This window comes from Ranitomeya imitator, chromosome 2 (assembly GCF_032444005.1).
Source record: "Ranitomeya imitator isolate aRanImi1 chromosome 2, aRanImi1.pri, whole genome shotgun sequence".
Classification (NCBI taxonomy): domain Eukaryota; kingdom Metazoa; phylum Chordata; class Amphibia; order Anura; family Dendrobatidae; genus Ranitomeya; species Ranitomeya imitator.
The window spans coordinates 113,788,060-113,807,419 of NC_091283.1; positions in this window are offsets into that span (position 1 = coordinate 113,788,060).

Consider the following 19,360-nt stretch of genomic DNA (forward strand, 5'->3'; position numbering starts at 1 on the left):
GGCGCGCCCGAGGTCCGATCCCCGATCTTCCAGAGCGGGGACGTTAACGCGACCACTAAACACGACACCTAAAAAGACATTGCGTTAGCGCAATCCGCTAGTGCTAAACGGATTTCCCTAATGCAATGTGAACCTAGCCTTAGGGAAAAATAATAAAATTAAAAAAAATGTATTTATTTCCATTTTCCCATTAGGGTTAGGGTTAGGGCTAGGGTTAGGGCTAGGGTTAGGGTTAGGGTTTGTATTACATTTACGGTTGGGATTAGGGTTGGGATTAGAATTAGGGGTGTGTCAGGGTTAGGTGTGTGGTTAGGGTTACAGTTGGGATTAGGGTTAGGGGTGCGTTTGGATTAGGGTTTCAGTTATAATTGGGGGTTTCCACTGTTTAGGCACATCAGGGGCTCTCCAAACGCGACATGGCGTCCGATCTCAATTCCAGCCAATTCTGCATTGAAAAAGTAAAACAGTGCTCCTTCACTTCCGAGCTCTCCCGTGCGCCCAAACAGGGGTTTACCCCAACATATGGGGTATCATCGTACTCGAGACAAATTGGACAACAACTTTTTGGGTCCAAGTTCTCTTGTTATCCTTGGGAAAATAAAAATTTGGGGGGCTAAAAATCATTTTTGTGGGAAAAAAAAGGATTTTTTATTTTCACGGCTCTGCGTTGTAAACTGTAGTGAAACACTTGGGGGTTCAAAGTTTTCACAACACATCTAGATAAGTTCCATGGGAGGTCTAGTTTCAATATGGGGTCACTTGTGGGTGGTTTCTACTGTTTGGGTACATCAGGGGCTCTGCAAATGCAACGTGACGCCTGCAGACCAATCCATCTAAGTCTGCATTCCAAATGGCGCTCCTTCCCTTCCGAGCTCTGCCATGCGCCCAAACAGTGGTTCCCCCCCACATACGGGGTATCAGCGTACTCAGGACAAATTGAACAACAACTTTTGGGGTCCAATTTATTCTGTTACCCTTGTAAAAATACAAAGCTGGGGGCTAAAAAATCATTTTTGTGAAAAAAAAAAAGAATTTTTATTTTCACGGCTCTGCGTTATAAACTGTAGTGAAACACTTAGGGGTTCAAAGTTCTCACAACACATCTAGATAAGTTCCTTGGGAGGTCTAGTTTCTAATATGGGGTCACTTGTGGGGGGTTTGTACTGTTTGGGTACATCAGGGGCTCTGCAAATGCAACGTGACTCCTGCAGACCAATCCATCTAAGTCTGCATTCCAAATGGCGCTCCTTCCCTTCCGAGCTCTGCCATGCGCCCAAACAGTGGTTCCCCCCCACATATGGGGTATCAGCGTACTCAGGACAAATTGGACAACAACTTTTGGGGTCCAATTTATTATGTTACCCTTGTGAAAATACAAAACTGGGGGCTAAAAAATAATTTTTGCGAAAAAAAAAAAAATTATTTTAACGGCTCTGCGTTATAAACTGTAGTGAAACATTTGGGGGTTCAAAGCTCTCAAAACACATCTAGATAAGTTCCTTATGGGGTCTAGTTTCCAAAATGGTGTCACTTGTGGGGGGTTTTAATGTTTAGGCACATCAGGGGCTCTCCAAACCAACATGGCGTCCCAACTTAATTCCAGTCAATTTTGCATTGAAAAGTCAAATGGCGCTCCTTCCCTTCCGAGCTCTGCTATGCACCCAAAAAGTGGTTTACCCCCACATATGGGGTATCGTCGCACTCAGGACAAATTGCACAACAACTTTTGTGGTCTAATTTCTTCTCTTACCCTTGGGAAAATAAAAAATTGGGGGCGAAAAGATCATTTTTGTGAAAAAATAAGATTTTTTATTTTTACGGCTCTGCATTATAAACTTCTGTGAAGCACTTGTTGGGTCAAAGTGCTCACCACACATCTAGATAAGTTCCTTAAGGGGTCTACTTTTCAAAATGGTGTCACTTGTGAGGGGTTCCAATGTTTAGGCACATCAGGGGCTCTCCAAACGCAACATGGCGTCCCATCTCAATTCCAGTCAATTTTGCATTGAAAAGTCAAATGGCGCTCCTTCCCTTCCGAGCTCTGCCATACGCCCAAACAATGGTTTACACCCATATATGGGGTATCAGCGTACTCAGGACAAATTGGCCAACAATTTTTGAGGTCCAATTTCTTCTCTTACTCTTGGGAAAATAAAAAATTGGGGGCGAAAAGATCATTTTTGTGAAAAAATATGATTTTTTATTTTTACGGCTCTGCATTATAAACTTCTGTGAAGCAATTGGTGGGTCAAAGTGGTCACCACACATCTAGATAAGTTCCTTAGGGTGTCTACTTTCCAAAATGGTGTCACTTGTGGGGGGGTTTCAATGTTTAGGCACATCAGTGGCTCTCCAAACGCAACATGGTGTCCCATCTCAATTCCTGTCAATTTTGCATTTAAAAGTCAAATGGCGCTCCTTCCCTTCCGAGCTCTGCCATGCGCCCAAACAGTGGTTTACTCCCACATATGGGCTATCAGCGTACTCAGTACAGATTGTACAACAATGTTTGGCATCCATTTTATCCTGTTACCCTTGGTAAAATAAAACAAATTGGAGCTGAAATAAATTTTGTGTGAAAAAAAGTTAAATATTCATTCTTATTTAAACATTCCAAAAATTCCTGTGAAACCCCTGAAGGGTTAATAAACTTCTTGAATGTGGTTTTGAGCACCTTGAGGGGTGCAGTTTTTAGAATGGTCTCACACTTGGGTATTTTCTATCATATAGACCCCTCAAAATGACATCAAATGAGATGTGGTCCCTAAAAAAAAATGGTGTTGTAAAAATGAGAAATTGCTGGTCAACTTTTAACCCTTATAACTCCCTAACAAAAAAAAATTTTGGTTCCAAAATTGTGCTGATGTAAAGTAGACATGTGGGAAATGTTACTTATTAAGTATTTTGCGTGAGATATCTCTGTGATTTAAGGGCATAAAAATTTAAAGTTGGAAAATTGCGAAACTTTCTAAATTTTCGCCAAATTTCCGTTTTTTTCACAAATAAACGCAAGTTATATCGAATAAATGTTACTACTAAAATGAAGTACAATATGTCACGAGAAAACAATGTCAGAATCGCCAAGATCCGTTGAAGCGTTCCAGAGTTATAACCTCATAAAGGGACAGTGGTCAGAATTGTAAAAATTGGCCCGGTCATTAACGTGCAAACCACCCTCGGGGCTTAAGGGGTTAATATTTGAAGAGATTTTGAGATGCCTTTATGACAGAAAATATCCAAAGTTGAAACCATTGTAAAAACTGCACCTTTTAACTTGCTCAAAACCACATTCTAAAAGCTTATTAGCCCTTCAGGTTCTTCACAGCAATTAATGGAAAAACTACTGCCTAAACAGTGGAAATGCCCCACAAGTTCATATCTTTGAGCCATTAAAATTAAAAAAAATTAAATTTTTCCCACAAAAATGTTTGGCCCACAGAGTCATGTGAGGGCTTGCTTTTGAGGGATGAGTTGACATTTTTATTGGTACTATTTTTGCGCACATGGCATTATTTCACCATTTTCTATTCCAATCTCTGGGAGGCAGAATAAACAAAAATCAGCAATTAATGGACCAGCAAATCACAATGGCGCTAAACACAATGTGGCTAAAGCTAAAGCAGCAGGCAATCCAGCAGGTGTTGTGTCTGAAACTGCCTTAATTGTTATGACCTGGTGGTTAGGAGCACCCGGAATGACCTGATAGTTAAACCTCATACAGGACGAGCTCTGGGATGTGGGAGCTCTGCTGACCGCAAGCCCTAATCCTATCACACACACTAGAAATAGCCGTGGAGCGCTCCTGACCAGACCTAGGCGCCTCGTCACAGCCTAAGAACTATCTAGCCCTAGAGAAAGAAAATAAAGCCTACCTTGCCTCAGAGAAATTCCCCAAAGGTAAAGGAAGCCCCCCACATATATTGACTGTGAGTAAAGATGAAAGTCACAAACGCAGAAATGAAACAGGTTTCAGCAAAGGGAGGCCAGACTTACTAAATAGACAGAGGATAGGAAAGGTAACTTTGCGATCAGCACAAAAACCTACAAAAGACCATGCAGAGTGTGGAAAAAAGACCTCCGCACCGACTCACGATGCGGAGGGGCCACTCTGCATCCCAGAGCTTCCAGCTAGCAAGACAAAATCATGAAAACCAGCTGGACAAGAAAACAGTGAACAAATAATGACAATCAGGAACTTAGCTTCTGCAGGAGAAGGCAGGTCACGAGAGAGATCCAGGAGCGAACTGAACCAATGCAAAAACATTGACAGCTGGCATGGAGTAACGATCTGAGAGGAGTTAAATAGAGCAGCCAACCAAAGGATAAACCACGTCACCTGTGTAAGGAACCTCAGAAGCAGCAGCTTCACTCACAGCCACCAGAGGGAGCCCATAGACAGAACTCGCCGAAGTACCATTCACGACCACAGGAGGGAGTTCGACAACAGAATTCACAACAGTACCCCCCCTTGAGGAGGGGTCACCGAACCCTCACCAGAGCCCCCAGGCCGATCAGGATGAGCCAAATGAAAGGCACAAACAAGATCGGCAGCATGAACATCGGAGGCAAAAACCCAGGAATTATCTTCCTGACCATAACCCTTCCACTTGACCAGGTACTGGAGTTTCCGTCTCGAAACACGAGAATCCAAAATCTTCTCCACCACATACTCCAACTCCCCCTCGACCAACACCGGGGCAGGAGGATCAACGGAGGGAACCATAGGCGCCACGTATCTCCGCAACAACGACCTATGGAACACATTATGGATGGCAAAAGAAGCTGGAAGGTCCAAACGAAATGACACAGGATTAAGAACTTCAGAAATCTTATATGGTCCAATGAAACGAGGCTTAAACTTAGGAGAGGAAACCTTCATAGGAACGTGACGAGATGACAACCAAACCAAATCCCCAACACGAAGTCGGGGACCAACACAACGCCGGCGGTTAGCGAAACATTGAGCCTTCGCCTGGCACAATGTCAAATAGTCCACCACATGAGTCCAAATCTGCTGCAACCTGTCCACCACCTCATCCACACCAGGACAGTCCGAAGGCTCAACCTGCCCTGAAGAGAAACGAGGATGGAAACCAGAATTACAGAAAAAAGGAGAAACTAAAGTAGCCGAGCTGGCCCGATTATTAAGGGCGAACTCAGCCAAAGGCAAGAAAGACATCCAATCATCCTGATCAGCAGAAACAAAGCATCTCAGATATGTCTCCAAAGTCTGATTAGTTCGTTCGGTTTGGCCATTAGTCTGAGGATGGAAAGCCGAAGAAAAAGACAAATCAATGCCCATCTTAGCGCAAAAGGACCGCCAAAACCTCGAAACAAACTGGGAACCTCTGTCCGAGACGATTGTTATGTTTGCTAATGACAGGTGTTATGAAGGCAATCCAGAAACACAGTGTGCTTAGCGATCAGAGCGCACACAGTGATCTGACAAATACCCAAAAATACAAGAACGAGCTCTGAGACGTGGAAACTCTGTAGACTGCACACCTGATCCTATCCTAAACACAACTAAAAGCGGCTGTGGATTGCGCCTAACAACTACCTAGGCAACTCGGCACAGCCTAAGAAACTAGCTAGCCTGAAGATAGAAAAATAGGCCTGACTTGCCCCAGAGAAATTCCCCAAAGGAAAAGGCAGCCCCCCACATATAATGACTGTGAGTAAGATGAAAAGACAAAACGTAGGGATGAAATAGATTCAGCAAAGTGGGGCCCGATATTCTAGGACAGAGCGAGGACAGTAAAGCGAACTTTGCAGTCTACAAAAAACCCTAAAGCAAAACCACGCAAAGGGGGCAAAAAAAAACCCACCGTGCCGAACTAACGGCACGGCGGTACACCCTTTGCGTGTCAGAGCTTCCAGCAAAACAAAAGACAAGGTGGACAGAAAAAAAGCAACAAAAAAGCAAAAAGCACTTAGCTATACAGAGCAGCAGGTCACAGGAACAATCAGGAGAAGCTCAGATCCAACACTGAAACATTGACAAGGAGCAAGGATAGCAGCATCAGGCGGAGTTAAGTAATGAAGCAGTTAACGAGCTCACCAGAACACCTGAGGGAGGAAGCTCAGAAGCTGCAGTACCACTTGTGACCACAGGAGTGAATTCAGCCACAGAATTCACAACAGACGATGTTAATAATAATAATAATAATAATCTTTATTTTTATATAGCGCTAACATATTCCGCAGCGCTTTACAGTTTGCACACATTATCATCACTGTCCCCGACGAGGCTCACAATCTAGAATCCCTATCAGTATGTCTTTGGAATGTGGGAGGAAACCGGAGTGCCCGGAGGAAACCCACGCAAACACGGAGAGAACATACAAACTCTTTGCAGATGTTGTCCTGGATGGGATTAGAACCCAGGACTCCAGCGCTGCAAGGCTGCTGTGCTAACCACTGCGCCTCTGTTCTCTGGAATGCCATGCAAACGAACCACATGCTGGAAAAACAATGGCACGAAATCAGAGGAGGAAGGCAGTTTAGATAAGGGTACCAAATGGACCATCTTAGAGAAGCGATCACAAACCACCCAAATGACCGACATCTTTTGAGAAACAGGGAGATCAGAAATAAAATCCATGGAAATATGCGTCCAGTGCCTCTTCGGGATCGGCAAGGGCAAAAGCAACCCACTGGCACGAGAACAGCAGGGCTTAGCCCGAGCACAAATCCCACAGGACTGCACAAAAGAACGCACATCCCGTGACAAAGAAGGCCACCAAAAGGATCTAGCCACCAAATCTCTGGTACCAATGATTCCAGGATGACCAGCCAATACTGAACAATGAATCTCCGAGATAACTCTACTAGTCCATCTATCAGGGACAAACAGTTTCTCCGTAGGACAACGGTCAGGTATATCAGCCTGAATCTTTTGCAGCACACGCCGCAAATCAGGGGAAATGACAGACAAAATTACCCCTTCTTTAAGAATACCCGCCGACTCCGGAACACCCGGAGAGTCAGGCACAAAACTCCTTGACAGGGCGTCAGCTTTCACATTCTTAGATCCCGGAAGGTATGAAACCACAAAATCAAAACGGGAGAAAAAGAGCGACCATCGAGCCAGTCTAGGATTCAACCGTTTGGCAGACTCGAGATAAGTCAAATTCTTGTGATCCGTCAAGACCACCACGCGATGTTTAGCTCCTTCAAGCCAATGTCGCCACTCCTCGAATGCCCACTTCATGGCCAACAACTCCCAATTGCCCACATCATAATTGCGCTCAGCAGGCGAGAATTTTCTAGAAAAGAAGGCACAGGGTTTCATCACCGAGCCATCAGAACTACTTTGCGACAAAACAGCCCCTGCTCCAATTTCAGAAGCATCAACCTCCACCTGAAAAGGGAGCGAAACATCTGGCTGGCACAAAACAGGGGCAGAAGCAAAACGACGCTTCAACTCCTGAAAAGCCTCTACAGCCGCAGAGTACCAATTGACCACATCAGCACCTTTCTTGGTCAAATCAGTCAACAGCTTAGCAACACTGGAAAAGTTAGCGATGAAGCGACGATAAAAATTAGCAAAGCCCAAGAACTTCTGCAAGCTCTTCACAGATGTCGGCTGAGTCCAATCGTAAATGGCCTGAACTTTAACAGGGTCCATCTCGATAGTAGAAGGGGAAAAAATGAAACCCAAAAATGAAACCTTCTGAACTCCAAAGAGACATTTTGACCCCATCACAAACAAGGAATTCACACGAAGGACCTGGAACACCATTCTGACCTGCTTCACATGAGATTCCCAATCATCCGAAAAGACCAAAATGTCATCCAAATATACAATCATGAATCTATCCAGGTACTCTCGGAAGATGTCATGCATAAAGGACTGAAACACAGATGGAGCATTAGAAAGCCCGAATGGCATAACCAGGTACTCAAAATGGCCCTCGGGCGTATTAAATGCCGTCTTCCATTCATCACCCTGTTTAATTCGCACAAGATTATACGCACCACGACGATCTATCTTGGTGAACCAACTAGCCCCCTTAATCCGAGCAAATAAATCAGACAGCAGCGGCAAAGGATACTGAAATTTGACTGTGATCTTATTAAGAAGGCGGTAATCAATACAAGGTCTCAAAGAACCATCCTTCTTGGCCACAAAAAAGAACCCTGCTCCCAATGGTGACGACGACGGACGAATATGACCCTTCTCCAAGGATTTCTTTATATAACTCCGCATAGCGGCGTGCTCTGGCACAGATAAATTAAACAGACGGCCCTTAGGAAACTTACTACCAGGAATCAAATTAATAGCACAGTCGCAATCCCTATGAGGAGGTAGGGCACCGGATTTGGGCTCTTCAAATACATCCCGGTAATCTGATAAAAACTCAGGGACTTCAGAAGGAGAGGAAGGTGAAATTGAGAGCCATGGAACATCACCATGTACCCCCTGACAACCCCAGCTGGACACAGACATAGATTTCCAATCCAACACTGGATTATGGACCTGTAGCTATGGCAACCCCAAAACGACCACATCATGCAGATTATGCAACACCAAAAAGCGAATATCCTCCTGATGTGCAGGAGCCATGCACATGGTCAATTGAATCCAGTACTGAGGCTTATTCTTGGCCAAAGGCATAGCATCAATTCCTCTCAATGGAATAGGATGCTGCAAGGGCTCCAAGAAAAAACCACAGCGCCTGGCAAACTCCAAGTCCATCAAATTCAGGGCAGCGCCTGAATCCACAAATGCCATTACAGAATAGGACGACAGAGAGCAAATCAGAGTAACGGACAAAAGAAATTTAGACTGTACCGTACCAATGGTAGCAGACCTAGCGAACCGCTTAGTGCGCTTAGGACAATCGGAGATAGCATGAGTGGATTCACCACAGTAAAAACACAGCCCATTCCGACATCTGTGTTCTTGCCGTTCAGCTCTGGTCAAAGTCCTATCACACTGCATAGGCTCAGGCCTATGCTCAGACAATACCGCCAGATGGTGCACAGCTTTGCGCTCACGCATGCGCCGATCGATCTGAATGGCCAAAGACATAGGCTCATTCAGACCAGGAGGCGTATGAAATCCCACCATGACATCCTTAAGGGCTTCAGAAAGACCCTTTCTGAAAATTGCTGCCAGGGCACATTCATTCCACTGAGTAAGCACAGACCACTTTCTAAACTTCTGACAGTACACCTCCGCTTCATCCTGACACTGACACAAAGCCAGCAAGATTTTCTCTGCCTGATCCACTGAATTTGGTTCATCATAAAGCAATCCAAGCGCCAGAAAAAACGCATCAACATCACGCAATGCCGGATCTCCTGGCGCAAGTGAAAATGCCCAGTCTTGAGGGTCACCACGCAACAAAGAAATAATGATTTTTACCTTTTGAACGGGGTCACCAGAGGAGCGGGGTTTCAAAGCTAGAAACAGTTTACAATTATTTTTGAAATTCAAGAACCTAGATCTATCCCCAGAAAATAAGTCAGGAATAGGAATTTTAGGCTCTAATATAGGATTCTGAACCACAAAATCTTGAATGTTTGTACCCTTGCAGAGAGATGATCCATACAAGAGGACAGACCTTGAATGTCCATATCTACACCTGTGTCCTGAACCACCCAAAGGTCTAGGGGAAAAGAAAGACAAAACACAGTGGAAAGAAAAAAAAATGGTCTCAGAAGTTCTCTTATCCCTCTATTGAGATGCATTAATACTTTGGGCCAGCTGTACTGTTATGACCTGGTGGTTAGGAGCACCCGGAATGACCTGATAGTTAAACCTCATACAGGACGAGCTCTGGGATGTGGGAGCTCTGCTGACCACAAGCCCTAATCCTATCACACACACTAGAAATAGCCGTGGAGCGCTCCTGACCAGACCTAGGCGCCTCGTCACAGCCTAAGAACTATCTAGCCCTAGAGAAAGAAAATAAAGCCTACCTTGCCTCAGAGAAATTCCCCAAAGGTAAAGGAAGCCCCCCACATATATTGACTGTGAGTAAAGATGAAAGTCACAAATGCAGAAATGAAACAGGTTTCAGCAAAGGGAGGCCAGACTTACTAAATAGACAGAGGATAGGAAAGGTAACTTTGCAATCAGCACAAAAACCTACAAAAGACCACGCAGAGTGTGCAAAAAAGACCTCCGCACCGACTCACGGTGCGGAGGGGCCACTCTGCATCCCAGAGCTTCCAGCTAGCAAGACAAAATCATGAAAACCAGCTGGACAAGAAAACAGTGAACAAATAATGTCAATCAGGAACTTAGCTTCTGCAGGAGAAGGCAGGTCACGAGAGAGATCCAGGAGCGAACTGAACCAATGCAAAAACATTGACAGCTGGCATGGAGTAACGATCTGAGAGGAGTTAAATAGAGCAGCCAAATAAAGGATAAACCACGTCACCTGTGTAAGGAACCTCAGAAGCAGCAGCTTCACTCACAGCCACCAGAGGGAGCCCATAGACAGAACTCGCCGAAGTACCATTCACGACCACAGGAGGGAGTTCGACAACAGAATTCACAACACTTAATACCAATAAATAAATAAATAATACAAAAAGGATTGCCGTGATGAAAGTATCTTCTGTTATTCCATGGAAGTCATATATATAATTAGGTGTCCATGTGATAAAATATACGTGTGCCGCACAAAAAGACGACTCAGAGATAGAATTAAACAACATCTGGACAACATTTCAAAGGGATTTGTAGGACATCCTTTATCGCAACACTTTGCAGATAAACATAGGCGGTCAATTGAAGGAATTTATTTTTGTGGAATTCAAACTGTCCCAAAGAGGGGGGGATTACATTAAGAGCATGTCTCGCATTGAATCCAAATGGATTTTTATATTAGACAGTTTAGCCCCTAAGGGGCTGAATCAAGAAATAGAACTGTATGCTCTTTAAGGATTCATGAAGTTTGTAATAGATAGGTAACTGTCTTTTTTTATAATTCACAATTTTAATTGACAGTTATTTCCAATACACTTCATTTGGAGATTAAGGATAATGTAGTAGGTTTTATTAGATAGATAAAAATCAAACAATTTTTATAATTTTTATAGTTTTATATATATGGATCTGTACAGGTATACATCTACACACTTAAAAGAGTCTGAGTCATTAAGATCCATTAGATCCAGTACATCCATGGAACAGTATTGTGATGCAGCAGTGGAGCCGTAAAATCACATCAAGCCTGTTCAGAGCTGTTCAGCACAGTGTGCCAGTTACTGTCAGAACGAACGGTTGGAGAGGCGTGGACAAGTATAAATGAACAACGGTATTGTAGGAGCCATACCTTGAGAAAGAGGGACGGCTCCCTCGAAACGCGTCGGGATTGGCCCCTACACATGTCTGTTATTCATGGACAGGTAACGTCACCGATCAGCCATGCCCCCCACTCACCACACTACTCCTACAGCGGCGCCATCGGCCGATGCCAACCGCTGTGCAACAGCAGCATTTGAACGGGGTATTGCAACTCTTGGGAGGACGCTCCCGTATCTGACACTAGCGGACAGTGGGCAGGAAACTACCATGCAAGTCTGTCCACCCTTCACAGGACTACACGCACACCTGTAAGTGCCTCTCAGCATGGCAATCTTTCTTGTATTGTTTATTTAAAAAATAGCAATTGTTTTTTATGGTTTTTCTTTATGCTGCTCCACGTGTTGTAAAATTGATAAGACAGCTTTATTCCTTGTGTCAGTACGATTATAGTGGTGCCACATTTATATATGTATATATTTTTGGTGCTTTAATACAATAAAAGGTATTTTATAGGAAAAAAATATTTTTGCTTTGCTTTATTCCAAGAGCTATAACTTTGATAAAGAATAATTTTTAGCCTTGCATTATATTTTATTTTGTTCACTGAAAGGGTTAATTAGTTTGACATTTTTATATGCAGTTCCTTCTAAACTTGGCAATTTCAAATGTGTGTACTTTTGTTTCATAAAATAATTTTAAAAATTACGTTTACATTACTCTTTTTTACTTTGTCTCACTATGGGACTTTAACTTTTTTTGCAATTTTGATTGCAGATATAAAACAAAACAATGCACAAACATTGTTATGCTTTATAACCTGGCAGTGCTGCAGACACAGTCTTGTTAGAACATACGCTGTGCATGGACAAACAAGCTTGCTAGTGCCTAGTGACCCAGATGTCATCATGAAGACTTCAGGTCACCATGGCCTCACTGATCAGAGTGCAGAAGTGGCCTCTCCCTCTGGCTGCCTTCTAAATGCAGTCGATCTCAAGTGCAGCATTTAGAGGGTTAAACTGCTCCACTGCTCCTGGCAATGAGTGCTGGGTGTCAGTTGAATACCTGGCGGTGATCGCAAGTGCATATCTTCTATGTGTGCCAAATTGATTGGACATATCCATACGTCCAAGGTTGGTGAGTACTTATCAACCTGGACACATGGATACGTCCAATGTCATGAAGGGGTCAAAATATTGTACATTGTCATTGATCTAAACAATGATGGGTATGTTATACATACAATTTTTATATTATTTACTGTATGTACTAAAATTCAGCATTCCTCAGTCTATTGCAAATTTTGAAGCTTGCTTTATTAAGCTATATTCTGCTGGAAATCATTTTGAAAGAAACCTGTTGTACTTATCAATAACAACGGCATGCAACGAAATACTATTAAAACCTAACCCTATCTGTGGAGTAATAATCATTCTGGGTACAAGTACATACTGAATTGCCAAGTATAGACTTGTAATCTTTCTTTGAGGTGTTATTTATGTAATATAAATTTTCACTCTGAAGAATAAACTGTCGTTTATTCGGGCATAGATGCTCTTTGATATGCTTTACAATTTGAAGCAAAACTATTCCAATCTGTAGAACTTGCTTCTTGAAATGATATATCGAAACTCTTCTAGGGTAATCATTTTACTTCTACTAAGTTACAAAGAAAATTGGACATTAGAGCTTTCCTGCTGAAAATGAATTAAGAACCTGTGCTTTGATAGGTGATTCACACAAGATTCTTTTTGTCCTAGCCTCATATAAAGTATGTTTTATACATCTCTTACTGTGAGTTATGTCTATATGGTTCAGTTTTATCGCAAACTAATATTCATTAAATTACTTTCAATGTAAAAAGAAATCTTTTGCACATTTTTGTTATATTGTTCTGATATACAATATCTAAACCAGATAAACTCTACACCTAGGTTACATATACAATCTTATTATTGTATTTTAACCAGTGCAAGAATGGGTCATTTAACCCCGTTTCTTATCAGGTATATTTTCTTTTTTTTGTGCATTTTTATCCACTTGCAGTTTAACTACTTTACACCCCAAGGCAGTTTGCACCTTAATGACCATGCCAAATTTTTTAATTTGCATCAATGCCAGTTTATGAGGTAACAAGTCTGGAACACTTCAATGGATCCCACTGATTTTGAGAATGTTTTTTTGTGACATATTTTACTTTATGACAGTGGTAAAATTTCTTCAATATGACTTGTGTTTCTTTGTGAAAAAATGGAAATTTGACAACATTTTTGAAATTGAAGCAAATTTAAAACTTTTAATTTTTATGCCTTACATCGGCACAATTTTTGAAACATAATTTATTTGGTTTACGAAGTTATAAGGTTAAAACTTGACCAGCAATTTCTCATATTTACAACAAAATTTACAAAACCATAATTTAGAGACCACATCACATTTCAAGTGACTTTGAGGGGTCTATATCACAGAAAATACCCACAATTGATACCATTATAAAAACTGTACCATTCAACGTGCTCAAAACAACATCCAAGAAGTGTATTAACACTTCAGATGCTTCACAGGAATTTTTGGAATGTGAAATGAAAAAATGAACTTTTAACTTTCTGTCACAAAAATTTTGTTTTACAGCCATTCTTTATTTTTGCAAGAAGGGTAACAGAAATAATTTAATTGGACCACAACATTTGTTGTGCAGTTTCTCCTGAGCATGCAGATATCCCATATGTGATGTAAAACCACTGATTGGGCACATGGCAGGACAAGGAAGGAATTGAGCACCATTTGACTTTTTGATTGCAAATTTTGCTGGAAAAATTAGAGGACATTATATTGCATTTGGAAAACCCCTGATGTGCCAAAACAGTAGAAACCCCCACAAGTGGCACCATTTTGGAAACTTGACGCCTAGATGTGTAGTGAGCACCATGAACTTCCAGGTGCTTAACAGATGTTTATAACGTTGAGCCTTGAAAAAAAATCAAATTTTTCCCACAAAAATGTTATTTTAGCCCTACATTTTTTATTTTCACAAGGATATCAGGAGAAAACTACTTTTTGGGTTCACGGCAGGACCCAGAAAATAAGGAGTAATGTTTTGGAATGCAGACTTTGATGGAATGGTTTGATGGTGTCAGGTCTCATTTCAAGAGCCCCTGATGTACCTAAACAGTAGAAAACACCCCCAAGCGTCATTATTTTGGAAGGTAGACCCTCAAAGAATGCTTCAAGATGTGTGGTGAGCTACTTGAACCCCCAGCTGAAGAATTGTCTGGGCCTACAACTAATTGCAGATAATATAAATCACAGAGTTAGAATAACACCTTATAGAAAACCCACAGCTAGCAACTCCATTTTGACAGTAAAATCAAGCCACCTCAGATTATTAAAAATAATCCATTTGGAGAATTGGTCAAAATCAAACAAAACTGTTCAGATGAATAAAACATGAATGTGTTAGGAGTCGAGTTTCCTCTGCTGCACAGGGGGAATCTCGATCCGTGTCTGCTGCGGTCTCCCATTCTGCTTCGGCCGCAGTGGGCTCTGCTCAGCGGAGGCGTCACTCCCAGCGTCTTGCTGGGACTGATTCTGTGCAGAGGGTTACTGCTGCCTTTTCTGGCTCTCCTGTTGTACCCTGCACTGATCTGCGGCGAGCGGGCTTCTCTGGGACTAAGTCCTTATTTGCACACACTGAGCATGCCCAGGGCAAGATCTCCCGTTGGAGATCGAGGGTCACATGCTCAGGCACTGCAGCACATCCCATTGGTCCTCTTGGCAGGTCCTGAAAGGGCAAAACTTCTGTAGCTGCTTCCTGTGCTGCAACTATATAAACTGCGCATGACCGCATGGCCATGCGCTAGTATTGTCTTGTTATAATGTGTGTGTGTAGATGGATGTATGTCGATGGATGAAAGCTCCTAAGTATCCCTCCCTAGTGTTGTTGACTGCTCGCGGATGATGGTAGCTATCTAGGGCCCGACTAGCCATCTGCACGTAACACACATCACAGCGTCCAGTTGCTGTGTCTGCCAGTACGGCGCCGTGCGCTTCCTCTGCGCTTTCCTTACCCAAACCTGGGTGGTTAGTGGCGTCCATCAGTGCGGCACTGCATGCACTCTCGTGCCTCTATACACTATTTAATAGTTTCCTTGCACACCCAGTTGCGGTGTTGTGCCAGCAAGTGGTCTAATCGGACTTCAATCCTGAGTTGGGGTTGTGTTCGCTGACTTCTTGCTCGTGCTCTATGTGCGGTACCGCGGTCCTGTGATGCAACAGGATCGCTTCCTTCACGCAGGGTGAAGTTAACCCGTGCGTGTATACTTTTAGTACCGCCATATAGTCCGTCTTACTAGCAGCAGGGTTTATACCTGCACGGTGGACCTCAGACTGCGAACGCACCTAGTTTCATATCATCTATACTTGGTGCGTTCCGCCAGTCCCTAACATAATACTAGCGCCAAGGTCTGGCTAGTAAATGGCGGACATTCAGCAATCTTTGCAGTGTATCCAGCAGCTGGAGGGTAGGTTGACGGCTCTCGAGAGCTCAACCTCAGCTGTGGATGTTACCGCAGTTGCTGTACAGGCTGCTAGCGTGGCTGCAGCAACCTTGTCCACTGCCACCCCTGTTCCGACATTTTCTCGCCTCCCGTTGCCAGAAAAATTTTCTGGAGATTGCAAAACTTGTAGGGGATTCGTGAGTCAGTCCTCTATCCACCTCGAGCTCCTGGCTGCACGTTTTCCAACAGAGCGGGCTAAGGTGGGATTTATTGTCTCTCTATTGTCGGACAGGGCGTTGGAGTGGGCTACGCCGCTGTGGGAGCGTGGTGATCATGTGGTGCAGAGTGCTCCGTTGTTTCTGAGCACTCTGAAAAATTGTCTTTTTAGGACCTCAAGTCACCCATGACACAGCACTCCAACTACTGGCATTAACTCAGGTAAGTCCTTGGTCAGCCATTTTTCCGTCCGCTTCCGTACTTTAGCTTCTGAGCTGGAGTGGTCGGATAAAGCCCTTATCCCCATATTTTGGAGGGGCCTGGCTGATCACGTTAAGGACGCTTTGGCCACTAGGGAGATTCCTGCCACACTGGAGGAGTTAACAACTGTCTCTACTCGTATTGACCTCCGTTTTAACGAGCGGAGGTTAGAGCGAGCCCAGTGTAGGCAGAGGTTTCGGCTGGCTCCCACCTTCGCCAAACCTTTGGAATCTCCAATCCAGGCATCTGAGTCACATGTTTGCCAGCAGTCAGGACATCTTGCCTCCAAGGGTCCTCAGCGGTCGGGGAAACGTCAGCGTCTAGTGGCAGTTGGAGGATGTACACTAGACACGGCGACGTTTGCCTCAAAGTTGTCCTTCAAGGGGACAATTGCCATAGGCCCATCCACTCTTATGGTCGAGCTATGCGTGGATTCTGGGGCAGAGGGTAGTTTTATGTCCTCCTCTTTTGCCCAGTGTCACGCAATACCCTTGGTGATGCTCGCCAAGCCTGTAACCATTCGAGTGGTAAATGGGTCAACACTACCCTCACAGATTACCCACCAAACCATTCCTTTCACGCTTTCTGTGTCTCCATCACATCAGGAGATAATCTCCCTATTAGTCATTCCTGAGGGAATTGATGAGGTCCTGTTGGGGATACCATGGCTTCGCTACCATTCTCCTCATATTGAGTGGTCCTCTGGGAGAATTTTGGGATGGAGTAAATCCTGCGAGGGTAGATGTCAGAGGGAGTGCGTTCAGGTTGCTACTACACAGGTACCCGCAGATCTTTCCTCTCTTCCCAAGCACTATTGGTCCTATGCAGACGTGTTCTCCAAATGAGCTGCGGAGACCCTTCCGCCTCACCGCCCCTATGACTGTCCTATTGACCTCTTGCCTGGTGCTGAGCCTCCCCGGGGTCGAGTCTATCCGTTATCTCTCCCGTAGACGGAGGCAATGTCTCAGTACATCCAAGAGAATCTGGCAAGAAGATTTATTAGGAAGTCAGTGTCACCGGCAGGGGCTGGGTTCTTCTTCGTACAGAAGAAGACTGGAGACTTACGTCCATGTATAGACTACAGGGGTCTTAATCACCATCACCGTTAAGAACAAGTACCCATTACCCCTGATATCTGAGCTGTTTGATAGGCTACGGGGAGCGAGGATATTTACTAAGCTAGATCTGCGGGGTGCTTACAACCTGATTCGCATCCGTGAGGGGGATGAATGGAAGACGGCTTTTAACACCAGGGATGGGCACTATGAATATCTGGTGATGCCCTTCGGGCTCTGTAATGCCCCAGCCGTTTTCCAAGACTTTGTGAACGACATCTTCCGGGATATGCTCACCACCTCTGTCGTAGTCTACCTGGATGATATTCTCATCTTCTCTCCAGATATTGACTCCCATCGGAGAGATGTTCGCAAAGTCTTCGACCTCTTACGGGCAAACTCCCTCTACGCCAAGTTGGAGAAGTGTGTGTTTGAGCAGGAGTCCTTGCCTTTCCTTGGTTATATCATCTCTGCCCAGGGTTTGGCTATGGATCCTGCCAAGCTACAGGCTGTAATGGACTGGCAGGAACCCCATTCTCTTAAAGCGGTGCAGCGCTTTATGGGGTTCATTAATTACTATCGCCAGTTCATCCCACACTTCTCAACTTTGGTAGCTCCCTTGGTTGCCCTCACCAAGAAGGGAGCAAATCCCAAGTTGTGGTCAGAGGAGGTCACCAAAGCCTTTCTCTCGATCAAGTCACACTTCGCTAGCGCTCCCATCCTACATTGCCCCAATGTTGATAAACCATTTATCTTGGAGGTGGATGCCTCATCCGTTGGTGCTGGAGCAGTCCTTTTCCAAAAGGATGCTCAAGGTCGGAAGCATCCTTGCTTCTTCTTCTCCAAGACCTTCACACCAGCGGAGAGGAATTATTCCATCGGGGACAGGGAGCTGCTAGCCATGAAGTTGGCTTTTTCAGAGTGGAGACATCTCTTGGAGGGAGCTCGCTTTCCCTTCCAAGTCTTCACTGACCACAAGAACTTGGTATATCTACAAACGGCCCAGCGGCTGAATTCTCGCCAGGCTAGATGGACCCTGTTCTTCTCCCGGTTCCATTTTACTCTCCATTTCCTCTCCGGGGAGAAGAACGTTCGTGCTGACGCTCTCTCCCGCTCCGTAGTGTCATCGGAGGAGGAGGAGCCTCGGCTTTTTGTCCCTTCTGAGAGCCTGAGAACTGTAGCTCCGGTTTCGCTAGAGTCTGTGCCCCCGGGCAAGACTTTCGTACCAGCTAACTTGCGACCGGAGGTTCTCTCTTGGGCTCACTCCTCCAGAGTGGGTGGGCATTTTGGGACCAAGAGGACATCTGAGCTTTTGGCGAGAACATACTGGTGGCCGCATATGGCCCGAGATGTCAGGGACTATATTCAGGTGTGCGTTTCTTGCGCCCAGAATCGGTCTCCTCGGCAACGGCCTGCTGGGTTGCTTTACCCTCTACCGGTGGCAGACAGGCCCTGGGAGATGGTCGGGATGGACTTTGTGGTGGGCTTACCCAAGTCGCGTGGCTGCTCCATTATTTGGGTTGTCACTGACCATTTCTCTAAGATGGTGCATTTGGTGCCGCTTCCTCGGTTACCCTCAGCACGGGCCTTGGCGGTGTTGTTCATTAAGCACGTTTTCCGATTGCATGGTATGCCTGATAAGATTGTTAGCGATCGGGGTCCCAAGTTCGCATCTCGGTTTTGGAGAGAGCTCTGCCGTTTACTCAGCATAGAGTTAAACATCTCCTCTGCATACCATCCCGAGATGAATGGGTTGGTGGAGAGAACCAACTGTTGTGAATTCTGTGGCAGAGCTCCCTCCTGTGGTCACAAGTGGTACTTCGGCTGATTCTCTCTATGAGCTTCCGTTGGTGGAGGAGAGTGGTACTGCGGCTTCTGAGTTTCCTTCCTCAGGTGATGTAGTGAAGTCGTTAGGTGCTGCTCTATTTAACTCCACCTAGTGCTTTGATCCTGGCCTCCAGGCAATGTTCTAGTTTTGGACCTGTTTCCTCCTGGATCGTTCCTGTGGCCTGCTGCTCTGCATAGCTAAGTTCCGCTTTTGTTATTTTGCTTGCTGTTTTTTCTGTCCA